Below are 14,673 nucleotides of genomic sequence, written 5' to 3'. Positions count from 1 at the left end.
TCTCTCGTGGTTCGTCTCCCCCTCCGATTTCCCCCCTTGCTTATTCCCCTCCCGCTAACTTCTTCTTTTTTTATTTTTAACATATAATGTATTATTGGTTTCAGAGGTACAGGTCTGTGATTCAACACTCTTGCACAATTCACAGAGCTCACCATAGCACATATCCCCCCAATGTCTATCACCCAGCCACCCCATCCCAACCACCCACCCCCCACTCCAGCAACCCTCAGTTTGTTTCCTGAGATGAAGAATCCCTCATATCAGTGAGGTCATATGATACATGTCTTTCTCTGATTGACTTATTTCGCTCAGCAAAACACCTTCCAGGTCCATCCACATCATTGCAAATGGCAAGATCTCATTCTTTTTGATGGCTGCATAATATTCCATTGTGTATATATACCACCTCTTCTTTACCCATTCCTCTGTCGATGGACATCTTGGCTCTTTCCACAGTTTGGCTATTGTGGACAATGCTGCTATAAACATCGGGGTGCACGTACCCCTTCGGATCCCTACCTTTGTATCTTTGGGGTAAATACCCAGTAGTGCAATTGCTGGATCGAATGGTAGCTCTATTTTCAACTGTTTGAGGAACCTCCATACTGTTTTCCAGAGTGGTTGCACCAGCTTGCATTCCCACCAACAGGGTAGGAGGGTTCCCCTTTCTCCGCATCCCTGCCAACATGTCGTTTCCTGACTTGTAATTTTAGCCATTCTGACTGGTGTGAGGTGGAATCTCATTGAGGTTTTGATTTGGATTTCCCTGATGCCGAGCGATGTTGAGCACTTTTTCATGTGTCTGTTGTCCCTTTGGATGTCTTCTTTGGAAAAATGTCGGTTCATGTCTTCTGCCCATTTCTTGATTGGATTATTTCTTCTTTGGGTGTTGAGTTTGATAAGTTCTTTATAGATTTTGGATACTAGCCCTTTACCTGATATGTCATTTGCAAATATCTTCTCCCATTCTGTCGGTTGTCTTTTGGTTTTGTGGACTGTTTCTTTTGCTGTGCAAAAGCTTTTTATCTTGATGAAGTCCCAATGGTTCATTTTTGTCCTTGCTTCCCTTGCCTTTGGCGTGTTTCTAGGAAGAAGTTGCTGCGGCTGAGGTCGAAGAGGTTGCTGCCTGTGTTCTCCTTTAGGATGTTGATGGACTCCTGTCTCACCTTTAGGTCTTTCAACCATTTTGAGTCTATTTTTGTGTGTGGTGTAAGGAAATGGTCCAGTTTCATTCTCTGCATGTGGCTGTCCAATTTTCCCAACACCATTTGTTGAAGAGACTGTCTTTTTTCCACTGGACATTCTTTCCTGCTTTGTCAAAGATTAGTTGACCATAGAGTTGAGGGTCCATTTCTGGGCTCTCTATTCTGTTCCATTGGTCTAAGTGTCTGTTTTTGTGCCAGTACCATACTGTCTTGATGACGACAGCTTTGTAATAGAGCTGGCAGTCCGGAATTGTGATGCCGCCCGCTTTGCTTTTCCTTTTCAACATTCCTCTGGCTATTCGGGGTCTTTTCTGGTTCCATACAAATTTTAGGATTATTTGTTCCATTTCTTTGAAAAAAGTGGATGGTATTTTGATGGGGATTGCATTGAATGTGTAGATTGCTCTAGGTAGCATTGACATCTTCACAATATTTGTTCTTCCAATCCATGAGCATGGAACGTTTTTCTATTTCTTTGTGTCTTCCTCAATTTCTTTCATGAGTATTTTATAGTTTTCTGAGTACAGATCCTTTGCCTCTTTGGTCAGATTTATTCCTAGGTATCTTATGGTTTTGGGTGCAATTGTAAATGGGATCGACTCCTTAATTTCTCTCTCTTCTGTCTTGTTGTTGGTGTATAGGAATGCCACTGATTTCTGTGCATTGATTTTATATCCTGCCACTTTACTGAATTCCTGTATGAGTTCTAGCAGTTTTGGGGTGGAGTCTTTTGGGTTTTCCACATAAAGTATCATATGATCTGCAAACAGTGAGAGTTTGACTTCTTCTTTGCCGATTTGGATGCCTTTTATTTCCTTTTGTTGTCTGATTGCTGTAGCTCGGAGTTCTAGTACTATGTTGAATAGCAGTGGTGATAGTGGGCATGCCTATCGTGTTCCTGACCTTAGGGCAGAAAGCTCTCAGTTTTTCCCCATCGAGAATGATATTTGCTGTGGGTTTTTCATAGATGGCTTTTATGATCCTGAGGTATGTACCCTCTATCCCTGAGAGAGTTTTGATCAAGAAAGGATGCTGTAGGGGCGCCTGGGTGGCTCAGTCGTTAAGCATCTGCCTTCAGCTCAGGTCATGATCCCAGGGTCCTGGGATCGAGGCCTGCATCGGGCTCCCTGCTCAGCGGGAAGCCTGCTTCTCCCTCTCCCACTCCCCCCGGCTTGTGTTCCCTCTCTCGCTGTGTCTCTCTCTGTCAAATAAATAAAATCTTTAAAAAAAAAAAAAAAAAAAGAAAGGATGCTGTACTTTGTCAAATGCTTTCTCTGCATCTATTGAGAGGATCATATGATCTTGTTCTTTCTTTTGTTAATGTATTGTATCGCGTTGATTGATTTGCAGATGTTGAACCAACCTTGCAGCCCAGGGATAATCCCAACTGGTCGTGGTGAATAATCCTTGCAATGTACTGTTGTATCCTATTGGCTAGTATTTTGGTGAGAATTTTTGCATCCATGTTCATCAAGGATATTGGTCTGTAATTCTCCCTTTTGATGGGGTCTTCATCTGGTTTGGGGATCAAGGTAATGGTGGCCTCATAAAACGAGTTTGGAAGTTTTCCTTCCATTTCTATTTTTTGGAACAGTTTCAGAAGGATAGGTATTAATTCTTCTTTAAATGTTTGGTAGAATTCCCCTGGGAAGCCATCTGGCCTTGGGCTTTTGTTTGTTGGGAGATTTTTGATGACTGCTTCAATTTCCTTAGTGGTTATAGGTCTGTTCAGGTTTTCTATTTCTTCCTGGTTCAGTTTTGGTCTTGGTTGATACATCTCTAGGAATGCATCCATTTCTTCCAGGTTATCTAATTTGCTGGCATAGAGTTGCTCATACTACGTTCTTACAATTGTTTGTATTTCTTTGGTGTTGGTTGTGATCTCTTCTCTTTCATTCATGATTTTGCTGATTTGGGTCATTTCTCTTTTCTTTTTGATAAGTCTGGCCAGGGGTTTATCAATCTTGTTAATTCTTTCAAAGAACCAGCTCCTAGTTTCGTTGATCTGTTCTACTGTTCTTTTGGTTTCTATTTCATTGATTTCTGCTCCGATCTTTATTATTTCTCTTCTGCTGGGTTTAGACTTTATTTGCTGTTTTTTCTCCAGCTCCTTTAGGTGTAGGGTTAGGTTGTGTATTTGAGACCTTTCTTGTTTCTTGAGAAAGGCTTGTATTGCTGTATCCTTTCCTCTTAGGACTGCTTTTGCTGCATCCCAAGGATTTTGAAGAGTTGTGTTTTCATTTTCATTGGTTTCCATGAATTTTTTTAATTTTTCTTTAATTTCCTGGTTGACCCATTCATTCTTTAGTAGGAGGCTCTTTAGCTCCATGTATTTGAGTTCTTTCTGACTTTCCTCTTGTGATTGAGTTCTAGTTTCAAGCATTGTGGTCTGAAAATATGCAGGGAATAATTCCCAATCTTTTGGTACCAGTTGAGACCTGATTTGTGACCTAGGATGTGATCTATTCTGGAGAATGGTCCATGGGCACTAGAGAAGAATGTGTATTCTGTTGCTTTGGGATGGAATGTTCTGAATATGTCTGTGAAGTTCATTTGGTCCATTGTGTCATTTAAAGTCTTTATTTCCTTGTTGATCTTTTGCTTAGATGATCTGTCCATTTCAGTGAGGGGGTGTTAAAGTCCCCCACTACTATTGTATTGTTGTCAATGTGTTTCTTTGCTTTGGTTATTAATTGCCTTATATAATTGGCTGCTCCCATGTTTAGGGGCATAGATATTTACAATTGTTAGATCTTCTTGTTGGATAGACCCTTTAAGTAGGATATAGTGTCCTTCCTCATCTCTTATTACAGTCTTTGGTTTAAAATCTAATTTGTCTGATATAAGGATTGCCACCCCAGCTTTCTTTTGGTGTCCATTAGCATGGTAAATGGTTTTCCACCCCCTCACTTTCAATCTGGGGGTGTCTTGGGTCTAAAATGAGTCTCTTGCAGGCAGCATATCGATGGGTCTTGTTTTTTAATCCAATCTAATAGCCTGTGTCTTTTGATTGGGGGCATTTAGCCCATTTACATTCAGGGTAACTATTGAAAGATATGAATTTAGTGCCATTGTATTGACTGTAAGGTGACTGTTTACTGTATATTGTCTGTGTTCCTTTCTGGTCTATGCTGCTTTTAGGTTCGCTCTTTGCTTAGAGGACCCCTTTCAATATTTCTTGTAGGGCTGGTTTCGTGTTTGCAAATTCCTTTAGTTTTTGTTTGTCCTGGAAGCTTTTGATCTCTCCTCCTATTTTCAATGACAGCCTAGCTGGATATAGTATTCTTGGCTTCATATTTTTCTCATTAGTGCTCTGAGTATATCACGCCAGTCCTTTCTGGCCTGCCAGGTCTCTGTGGATAGGTCTGTTGCCAATCTAATATTTCTACCATTATAGGTTACATATCTCTTCTCCCGAGCTGCTTTCAGGATTTTCTCTTTGTCTCTGAGACTCATTAAGTTTTACTATTAGATGTCGGGGTGTTGACCTATTTTTATTGATTTTGAGAGGGGTTCTCTGTGCCTCCTGGATTTTGATGCCTGTTTCTTCCCCAAAATAGGGAAGTTCTCTGCTATAATTTGCTCCAATATACCTTCTGCCCCTCTCTCTCTTTCTTCTTCCTCTGGGATCCCAATTATTCTAATGCTGTTTCGTCTTATGGCATCGCTTATCTCTCGAATTCTGCCCTCGTGATTCCAGTAGTTGTTTATCTCTCTTTTCCTCAGATTCTTTATTTTCCATCATTTGGTCCTCTATATCACTGATTCTCTCTTCTGCCTCATTTATCCTAGCAGTTAGTGCCCCCATTTTTGATTGCACCTCATTAATAGCCTTTTTGATTTGACTTGGTTAGATTTTAGTTCTTTTATTTCTCCAGAAAGGGTTTCTCTAATAATTTCCATGCTTTTTTCAAGCCCAGCTAGTATCTCTAAAATCATGATTCTGAACTCTAGGTCCGACACCGTACTAATGTCCATATTGAGTAGGTCCCTGGCAGACGGTACTACCTCTTGTTCTTATTGTTGAGGTGATTTTTTTCCATCTTGTCATTTTGTCCAGAGGAGAAATAGATGAATGAGAGAACAAAATGCTAACAGGGTAACAACATCCCCAGAAAATACACTCTAAACAATTCAGAAAAGACCTGAAACTGGGGGAAAAGAAAGAGAAAGAAAGGAAAAAGAAAAAGATAAAAACAAACAAAAACAGAACAGAACAAAACAACAACAACAAAAAAACCAAAACAGAATATGATCAAATATGATCAGGCTGGTGCATAGATCGGTGCCACACACTAGATTTTGGGTGTATTTTGGTGTGTTAGAAGAAAGTGCCTCCCAAAATTTTAAAGAAAGAAAAAATTATATATGTACAAAAATAAGGGTTGATACGATGAAAGGATGGAATATGACTGTAAAAATGAAAATTATAAAAAATTTTATAAAAGGAATTGATAAGATAAGAAGTTGTTTGAAAAAAAGAAAGAAGAGGATTTTAAAAAAAAGAAAGAAAAGGAAAAAAAGGGATAAAATGTGATCAGGCAGGAGACTAGAACAAAGCCATACACTAGAGATTTAGGGTATATTTTGATCTGTTAGAAGAAACTGTATCTCAAAATTTTAAAGAGAGAACAACTTTATATATATATATATGCCAAAAATAAGGGTAACTGCTATGAAGGGATAGAATATGAGTCTAAAAATGAAAAATAAAAATGTTTTTTTAAAAAGGGATTGATAAGATGTTGGTTGAAAAAGGGAAAAAGAAAAATTCAAAAAAAAAAGACAGTTAAAAAAAGTTGACTTTGAAAGACTAAAGAATCATGGGAAAAAAGCCATGGATTCTATGTGCAGTATTCCCCTAGCGCTGGAGTTCTGCCGTTCTCATTGATCGGTAAACTTGGTCTTGGCTGGCTGTTCTTGCTGATCTTCTGGGGGAGGGGCCTGTTGCCGTGGTTCCCAAATGTCTTTGCCGGAGGCGGAATTGCCCCGCCCTTGTCCATCCGGGCTAAGTATTCTGCTCGGGTTTGCTCTCAGATCTTTTGTTCCCTGCAAGCTTTCCGTACAGCTTTGGAGGACGAGAGTGAAAATGGCGGCCTCCCAATCTCCGCCCGGAGGACCCGAGAACTCGGGGCCCTGCTCCTCAGTGCGCCCCCAGAGAAAAGCAGTCAGTCACTCCCGTCTCCCCGGTCTCCGGCCACACTCTGTGCTCACCCGGCCTGTGACCGAGCGTTTCTATCTCTGGCACACGACTTGGTGTGGAGCCTCCAAACCCAGCAGATCCCTGCGGTGCGCTCCCGCGCCGCTCCTCCCAGGGGAGGAGGAGGAGTTTCCCCCCGGATCTGCCACTTGTTGGATGCCTGCTGGAGGAGCAGTGGCCCGACTGTGCCGCGGATCACAGTTTATGGCAACCCCGAACTGAGAGGCTGCACCTCGGATCTGTCTCTGCAGCTGGCTTCCCCGCTCTGATCCCTGGGAGCTCTGCTGCACTCAAGGCACTCCTAGTTTTTTTGTGACCCCGAGGGTCCCGAGACCACTGTCCCAGCGAGGGTTGCACCTCCCGCTCTTAGCCACTGGAGCGATGTCCCTCAGCGGAGCTGACTTCTAAGAGTTCTAATTTTGGCGTCCGCTGCTGTATCACTTGCCGGTAGCTGGTTGACAGAGGCTCCCTCCCCCCCGTGGTCTGTCTTCCCGAAATATCGCCTTGGATTCACTTCTCCGCATGTCCTACCTTCCAGAAAGTGGTCGCTTTTCTGTTCAGACAGTTGTTGAGTTCGTAGGTGTTCAGAATGGTTTGATCCCTATCCAACTGAATTCCTGAGACCAGAGGAAATCCAGGTTACCTACTCCTCTGCCATCTTGCTCCACCCCTCTCCTGTGATATTTTTGATGCAGAAATCTTGAAATCACAGCAACTCTTATATGGGATAAGGGGAAGTAATTCAAAAGAGCTAGAATAAGCTGTGATTTATAGTCATGTAGAGTCTAGTCATCTGTTACCAATCTTCTGATAGGACACAGTACAGAGACAGTGACAAGGACATAAAACATTTATATTTAGAAATTTTTTATGTCTCTTAAAATTTCCCTCCAGTAAATAGAAAAGTTATTTATTAGAAAATTTACTTCAACTTTTCTTTTTTTTTTAATTTTATCTATTATTTGTCAGGGAGAGAGAGAGAGAGCGAGAGTGCACAAGTGTTGGGGGGTGGGAGGAAGACATAAGGGGAAGCATGCTCCCCACTGAGTAAGGATCCCAATGGGAAACTCAATCCCAGGACCCTGGGATCATTACCTGAGCTGAAGGCAGACGCTTAACTGACTGAGCCACACAGGAGCCCCTCAACTTTTTCTATCAAATAATTAAGGAAACCATCTTCTCTTATTTGGTAGATAGGTTTATATTGATCATCACCACATAGAAGTGAATTCTGTAAAAATTCTGCTGAATTTTTGTTTTCTATTATTTTTAGGCTTATTGTAATTTGTATATTTGGGATAAAGTATCCATTCAATGCCCAACTTGATTCAAAAGCTGACTTTTCAGTTCAGTAGTTGGCATGCAAAATTGCTGGAGTTACAATACAACTAAGCTGATTTTTTTAGTAGTGTTAGAGATTCATATGAATCTCTAATATCTTGAGAGCATAGTTTTAATCTAGGATCTATTTTCAAGATTTTACTTGTACTTGCTGTTTTAGGATTAAATCTTTGAAGCACAATTACATTCTTACTTTTGGTTCCCTCTAGGTACATTCAAAGTGATGGCAAATCTTTCCATAGAGTATAAATATATATGCAATTGTATTCTGAAGGACATTTTCTAAGTAAAAGAATTTATTACTTATTTATTGCTTATTTTAGGCTTATATATGGTCCTGGGCTAAAGCTGTTACTTTTGTTGTTTTCACAGCAGGTTGACTCTGATATTCCAAAGAGTAGAAGTAAAGCTTTGGTGGAAATCATGTCATATAATTCTATATTGTTAGAAACAACAATACAGTATTTAAATTATCACAGATCATAGAAAAAAGATTAAATGTTCTTAATTTGCTTTATAAAATCTACATAATCTTAAAAAACAAACATATAAATGGAAAACAATACCAAAATTTTCATAAATATAGATCATAGACCAAGATTTATAGATCTACAAAAAGGAAAAGAACACCGCAATTTTAGGGCTAAAAGCCGTTTTAGAGAAAAATTAAGTTCAACCTCTTTAAATCCAAAGGAGTATTGAGAAAATTCTGGCTCATTGAAATTAAATGATTGATGAAAAATGATGTGCCAGTTGACCAATATGATGCACTAGGATGAGGAATTCAGAGACTAACTCTAATGTTATAGAAAAGTAATTGCAGGGGCGCCTGGATGGCTCAGTCAGTTCGGTGTCCAACTCTTGGTTTCTGCTCAGGACATGATGTCATGGATTTGGGGGTTGAGCCTTGTGTTGGGCTCCATGCTCAGCACAGAGTCTGCTTGGGATTCTCTTCCTCTACCCTCCCTCCATTCACTCTCTTCCTCTCTCAAATAAATAGATAAATCTTTTAAAAAATAGGAAAAAAAAGAAAAGTAATTCCATAGGAAAATAATTTGATCACAATACCAATAAAAAAAAAAAAACCAGCAATCAAAACCCTGTTATGAAAATGATTCTAAATGTGGCTGAATTGCTATATGATGTTACTGCAAAGTATCCATTACTTTAGACCTTGCCCTTTGGTTCTCAACTAGTTTTGGCTACTTTGATGAATTCGATCTGCTAGTGTAGCCACATTTTAGTCATCAGTTAAACCAGGTGTTCTGTAAATGACCACTAACCAAATTAATACTTATTTTGGTAACCAGTGTTGAACTGACAGGTTATTTGGGCAGTTTTAATATATTTTTTTAAAAAGATATTATGAAATAAATGCTTTATTTATATGGATTAAAAAAACAGCATATATCAGCATTTGTAACATTTTACAAATTATTGGAAGTTGGTATCTGTCATAATTCTCAAAGCAGTTTGTAAAAGAATAAGTCAGGGGAGTAAAAGGCAGCATAAGGAATATAGTCAATGGTATTGGAATAGTGTATGGTGACAGATGGGAGCTGCATTCGTGGTGAGCACAGCATAATATATATACTTGTCAAATTTCTATGTTGTACACCTGAAACTAATGAAACAAGTGTGTCAACTGCACTCAAAACCAAACAAACAAAACAAAACAAAAAACCCAACAACAAATTAGTTTGTACAAGTTCACAAAACAATCCTGAAAATTCAAAGAAATAGTTGGCTACATTTTGAATTGAATTGAAATTTGGTGCTATTGTAGATATTGTCTAAACAAGAAAAGTGTTTAATCTGTTTCTTTCTTCTCTTTAAATCTTTCTATTTCCTAATCTGTTCTTTTTCTGAGCTATTTAATCAGTTTAATCTGAGCTTTCAAACTGGGAAGGCTGATATATTTTAAATTTAGACACATTACATTATTTCTTAAATTTAAAAAAAAAGCTGGACAAAGAAATTTTGAAGATATATTTCCCTTCTCTAGCAATTCAATTACCAGCAAATGTTAATCAGTAGTAATCAAGAATGTTAATATAATTTAAAAAAACACCAGTTAAAAATGAACCATGAGGGACTATGGACTCTGAGAAAAAAACTGAAGGTTCTAGAGGGGAGGGGGTGGGGGGATGGGGTTAGCCTGGAGATGGGTATTAAAGAGGGCATGTACTGAATGGAGCACTGGGTGTTATATGCAAACAATGAATCATGGAAACCTACATCAAAAACAAATGATGTGATGGGGTGGAGCAAGATGGCAGAGGAAGAAGAGACCTGGATTTCCTCTGGTCTCAGGAATTCAGTTGGATAGGGATCAAACCATTCTGAACACCTACGAACTCAACAACTGTCTGAACAGAAAAGCGACCACTTTCTGGAAGGTAGGACATGCGGAGAAGTGAATCCAAGGCGATATTCGGGAAGACAGAGACCACGGGGGGAGGGAGCCTCTGTCAACCAGCTACCGGCAAGTGATACAGCAGCGGACGCCAAATTAGAACTCTTAGAAGTCAGCTCCGCTGAGGGACATCGCTCCAGTGGCTAAGAGCGGGAGGTGCAACCCTCGCTGGGACAGTGGTCTCGGGACCCTCGGGGTCACAAAAAAACTAGGAGTGCCTGAGTGCAGCAGAGCTCCCAGGGATCAGAGCGGGGAAGCCAGCTGCAGAGACAGATCCGAGGTGCAGCCTCTCAGTTCGGGGTTGCCATAAACTGTGATCCGCGGCACAGTCGGGCCACTGCTCCTCCAGCAGGCATCCAACAAGTGGCAGATCCGGGGAAACTCCTCCTCCTCCCCTGGGAGGGAGCGGCGCGGGAGCGCACCGCAGGGATCTGCTGGGTTTTGGAGGCTCCACACCAAGTCGTGTGCCAGAGATAGAAACGCTCGGTCACAGGCCGGGTGAGCACAGAGTGTGGCCGGAGACCGGGGAGACGGGAGTGACTGACTGCTTTTCTCTGGGGGCGCACTGAGGAGCAGGGGCCCCGAGTTCTCGGGTCCTCCGGGCGGAGATTGGGAGGGCCGCCATTTTCACTCTCGGTCCTCCAAAGCTGTACGGAAAGCTTGCAGGGAACAAAAGATCCTGAGAGCAAACCCGAGCAGAATACTTAGCCCGGATGGACAAGGGCGGGGCAATTCCGCCTCCGGCAAAGACATTTGGGAACCACGGCAAACAGGCCCCTCCCCCAGAAGATCAGCAAGAACAGCCAGCCAAGACCAAGTTTACCGATCAATGAGAACGGCAGAACTCCAGCGCTAGGGGAATACTGCACATAGAATCCATGGCTTTTTTCCCATGATTCTTTAGTCTTTCAAAGTCAAACTTTTTTTAACTGTCTTTTTTTTTTGAATTTTTCTTTTTCCCTTTTTCAACCAACATCTTATCAATCCCTTTTTAAAAAAAACATTTTTATTTTTCATTTTTAGACTCATATTCTATCCCTTCATAGCAGTTACCCTTATTTTTGGCATATATATATATATAAAGTTGTTCTCTCTTTAAAATTTTGAGATACAGTTTCTTCTAACAGATCAAAATATACCCTAAATCTCTAGTGTATGGCTTTGTTCTAGTCTCCTGCCTGATCACTATTTATCCCTTTTTTTCCTTTTCTTTCTTTTTTTTAAAAATCCTCTTCTTTCTTTTTTCAAACAACTTCTTATCTTATCAATTCCTTTTATAAAATTTTTTATAATTTTCATTTTTACAGTCATATTCCATCCTTTCATCGTATCAACCCTTATTTTTGTACATATATAATTTTTTCTTTCTTTAAAATTTTGGGAGGGCACTTTCTTCTAACACAACCAAAATACACCCAAAATCTAGTGTGTGGCACCGATCTATGCACCAGCCTGATCATATTTGATCATATTCTGTTTTGGTTTTTTTGTTGTTGTTGTTTTGTTCTGTTCTGTTTTTGTTTGTTTTTATCTTTTTCTTTTTCCTTTCTTTCTCTTTCTTTTCCCCCAGTTTCAGGTCTTTTCTGAATTGTTTAGAGTGTATTTTCTGGGGATGTTGTTACCCTGTTAGCATTTTGTTCTCTCATTCATCTATTCTCCTCTGGACAAAATGACAAGATGGAAAAAAATCACCTCAACAATAAGAACAAGAGGTAGTACCGTCTGCCAGGGACCTACTCAATATGGACATTAGTACGGTGTCGGACCTAGAGTTCAGAATCATGATTTTAGAGATACTAGCTGGGCTTGAAAAAAGCATGGAAATTATTAGAGAAACCCTTTCTGGAGAAATAAAAGAACTAAAATCTAACCAAGTCAAAATCAAAAAGGCTATTAATGAGGTGCAATCAAAAATGGGGGCACTAACTGCTAGGATAAATGAGGCAGAAGAGAGAATCAGTGATATAGAGGACCAAATGATGGAAAATAAAGAATCTGAGAAAAAGAGAGATAAACAACTACTGGATCACGAGGGCAGAATTCGAGAGATAAGCGATGCCATAAGACGAAACAGCATTAGAATAATTGGGATCCCAGAGGAAGAAGAAAGAGAGAGAGGGGCAGAAGGTATATTGGAGCAAATTATAGCAGAGAACTTCCCTATTTTGGGGAAGGAAACAGGCATCAAAATCCAGGAGGCACAGAGAACCCCTCTCAAAATCAATAAAAATAGGTCAACACCCCGACATCTAATAGTAAAACTTAATGAGTCTCAGAGACAAAGAGAAAATCCTGAAAGCAGCTCGGGAGAAGAGATATGTAACCTATAATGGTAGAAATATTAGATTGGCAACAGACCTATCCACAGAGACCTGGCAGGCCAGAAAGGACTGGCGTGATATACTCAGAGCACTAAATGAGAAAAATATGAAGCCAAGAATACTATATCCAGCTAGGCTGTCATTGAAAATAGGAGGAGAGATCAAAAGCTTCCAGGACAAACAAAAAACTAAAGGAATTTGCAAACACGAAACCAGCCCTACAAGAATATTGAAAGGGGTCCTCTAAGCAAAGAGCGAACCTAAAAGCAGCATAGACCAGAAAGGAACACAGACAATATACAGTAACAGTCACCTTACAGTCAATACAATGGCACTAAAATTCATATCTTTCAATAGTTACCCTGAATGTAAATGGGCTAAATGCCCCAATCAAAAGACACAGGCTATTAGATTGGATTAAAAAACAAGACCCATCGATATGGCTGCCTGCAAGAGACTCATTTTAGACCCAAAGACACCCCCAGATTGAAAGTGAGGGGGTGGAAAACCATTTACCATGCTAATGGACACCAAAAGAAAGCTGGGGTGGCAATCCTTATATCAGACAAATTAGATTTTAAACCAAAGACTGTAATAAGAGATGAGGAAGGACACTATATCCTACTTAAAGGGTCTATCCAACAAGAAGATCTAACAATTGTAAATATCTATGCCCCTAACATGGGAGCAGCCAATTATATAAGGCAATTAATAACCAAAGCAAAGAAACACATTGACAACAATACAATAGTAGTGGGGGACTTTAACACCCCCCTCACTGAAATGGACAGATCATCTAAGCAAAAGATCAACAAGGAAATAAAGACTTTAAATGACACAATGGACCAAATGAACTTCACAGACATATTCAGAACATTCCATCCCAAAGCAACAGAATACACATTCTTCTCTAGTGCCCATGGACCATTCTCCAGAATAGATCACATCCTAGGTCACAAATCAGGTCTCAACTGGTACCAAAAGATTGGGATTATTCCCTGCATATTTTCAGACCACAATGCTTTGAAACTAGAACTCAATCACAAGAGGAAAGTCAGAAAGAACTCAAATACATGGAGGCTAAAGAGCCTCCTACTAAAGAATGAATGGGTCAACCAGGAAATTAAAGAAAAATTAAAAAAATTCATGGAAACCAATGAAAATGAAAACACAACTCTTCAAAATCCTTGGGATGCAGCAAAAGCAGTCCTAAGAGGAAAGGATACAGCAATACAAGCCTTTCTCAAGAAACAAGAAAGGTCTCAAATACACAACCTAACCCTACACCTAAAGGAGCTGGAGAAAAAACAGCAAATAAAGTCTAAACCCAGCAGGAGAAGAGAAATAATAAAGATCGGAGCAGAAATCAATGAAATAGAAACCAAAAGAACAGTAGAACAGATCAACGAAACTAGGAGCTGGTTCTTTGAAAGAATTAACAAGATTGATAAACCCCTGGCCAGACTTATCAAAAAGAAAAGAGAAATGACCCAAATCAGCAAAATCATGAATGAAAGAGAAGAGATCACAACCAACACCAAAGAAATACAAACAATTGTAAGAACGTAGTATGAGCAACTCTATGCCAGCAAATTAGATAACCTGGAAGAAATGGATGCATTCCTAGAGATGTATCAACCAAGACCAAAACTGAACCAGGAAGAAATAGAAAACCTGAACAGACCTATAACCACTAAGGAAATTGAAGCAGTCATCAAAAATCTCCCAACAAACAAAAGCCCAAGGCCAGATGGCTTCCCAGGGGAATTCTACCAAACATTTAAAGAAGAATTAATACCTATCCTTCTGAAACTGTTCCAAAAAATAGAAATGGAAGGAAAACTTCCAAACTCGTTTTATGAGGCCACCATTACCTTGATCCCCAAACCAGATGAAGACCCCATCAAAAGGGAGAATTACAGACCAATATCCTTGATGAACATGGATGCAAAAATTCTCACCAAAATACTAGCCAATAGGATACAACAGTACATTGCAAGGATTATTCACCACGACCAGTTGGGATTATCCCTGGGCTGCAAGGTTGGTTCAACATCTGCAAATCAATCAACGCGATACAATACATTAACAAAAGAAAGAACAAGAATCATATGATCCTCTCAATAGATGCAGAGAAAGCATTTGACAAAGTACAGCATCCTTTCTTTTCTTTTTTTTTTTTTTTTAAAG

The sequence above is a fragment of the Zalophus californianus genome, chromosome 7 (genome assembly GCF_009762305.2).
Source record: "Zalophus californianus isolate mZalCal1 chromosome 7, mZalCal1.pri.v2, whole genome shotgun sequence".
In the NCBI taxonomy this organism is placed as follows: Eukaryota; Metazoa; Chordata; class Mammalia; order Carnivora; family Otariidae; genus Zalophus; species Zalophus californianus.
This window is presented reverse-complemented; position numbering follows the sequence as displayed.